This window comes from Arachis duranensis, chromosome 1, assembly GCF_000817695.3.
Source record: "Arachis duranensis cultivar V14167 chromosome 1, aradu.V14167.gnm2.J7QH, whole genome shotgun sequence".
Lineage (NCBI taxonomy): Eukaryota > Viridiplantae > Streptophyta > Magnoliopsida > Fabales > Fabaceae > Arachis > Arachis duranensis.
The window spans coordinates 58,317,914-58,319,684 of record NC_029772.3 but is presented as its reverse complement, the minus strand read 5'-3'; positions in this window follow the sequence as shown (position 1 = coordinate 58,319,684).

Sequence of the window (1,771 nt, the reverse complement as noted above, 5' to 3'; positions counted from 1 at the left end):
GTGGGATCGACCCTTACTCGCGTAAGGTTTATTACTTGGATGACCCAGTGCACTTGCTTGTTAGTTGTGCGAAGTTGTGATAAAGAGTTGAGATTACAATTGAGCGTACCATGTTGATGGCGCCATTGATGATCACAATCTCGTGCACCAAGTTTTTGGCGCCGTTGCCGGGGATTGTTCGAGTTTGGACAACTGACGGTTCATCTTGTTGCTTAGATTATGTATTTTTCAGAACTCTTAAGAATGAATTCTAGAGTTTCATGATGATCTGTTGAAGTCTGGCTGGCTATAAAGCCATGTCTAATTTTATTGGACCGAGGTTTCAACTTATCATCACAAGAGCTTGTTGATTTCTATCAATCTTGCTATTGGAGCAATGATCTGCTAAGGCTTGGCTGGCCATTGGCCATGTCTAGTGTTTTGGACCGGAGCTTTCTTTGAAAGCTTGGCTGGCTATGAAGCCATGTCTAATTCCTGGACCGAAGTCTTAGACTAGCATTGTAGTGATTCTTGGGATTCTCATTAAGAATTTTGAATCCTTTATTTTACTTTTCCACATAGTTTTCGAAAAAACCACAAAAAAATTAGAAAATCATAAAAACCAAAAATATTTTTATGTTTCTTGTTTGAGTCTAGTGTCTCATTTTAGGTTTGGTGTCTTGCATGCACTGTTTATTTGATCTTAATTCCATTTTCAAGTTAATAATACAGGGAATTGAAGATTCAGTACATGCAGCAGAGGAATTACACAGAAAAAGCTGGGCGTTCAAAATGCCTAGTGAGGAAGGCAAACTGGCGTTTAAACGCCAGCCAGGGTGCCTGGCTGGGTGTTTAACGCCCAAAAGGGTAGTGTTTTGGGCGTTAAACGCCAGAATGTGCACCATTCTGGGCGTTTAACGCCAGAATGGCACAAGAGGGAAGATTTTGTTTTCAAATCAAATTTTTTTCAAGTTTTCAAAATCTTTTCAAAATCAAATCTTTTTCAAATCAAATCTTTTCAATCAAAATCAATTTCCTTCCATTTTCAAAAATACTTGCTATCAATTAATGATTTGATTCAACATTTCATGTATGTTGCCTTTTCTGTTGAGAAAGGTTTAATGTTTGAATCATATCTTTTCTTGTTAGCCAAGTCATTAATTTTTAAAATCAAATCTTTTTAAATTGTTTTTCAATTCATATCTTCTCAATCACATCTTTTTAAAACCATAACTTTTCAATCATATCTTCTTGATCACATCTTTTTCAAAATAGTTTTCAATCATATCTTTTTGATTTCTAATTTCAAAATCTTTTTCAAAAATCACTTGACTTCTTTTCCACTTTTGGTTTTCAAAAATCAATTAGAGTTTTTTCAAAATGTTTTTAAAATCTTTTTAATTTATTCTTCCCCTCTTCTCACATCCTTCTATTTATGGACTAACACTATGAACAATTCGAACTCCATCTCTCTTGATAAGTGCGAATTCTTCTACTTCTTCCTTCTATTTTTCTTTTTCTCTGACACCTCAAGGAATCTCTATACTGTGACATAGAGGATTTCATATTTTCTTGTTCTCTTCTCTTTCATATGAGTAGGAGCAAAGACAAAAGCATTCTTGTTGAGGCTGACCCTGAACCTGAAAGGACATTGAAGCGAAAGCTAAGAGAAGCTAAGGCACAACTCTCTGAGGACCTAATAGAAATCTTCAAAGAAGAAGAAGATATGGCAGCCGAAAATAACAACAATGCCAACAATGCAAGGAAGGTGCTGGGTGACTTCACTGCACCT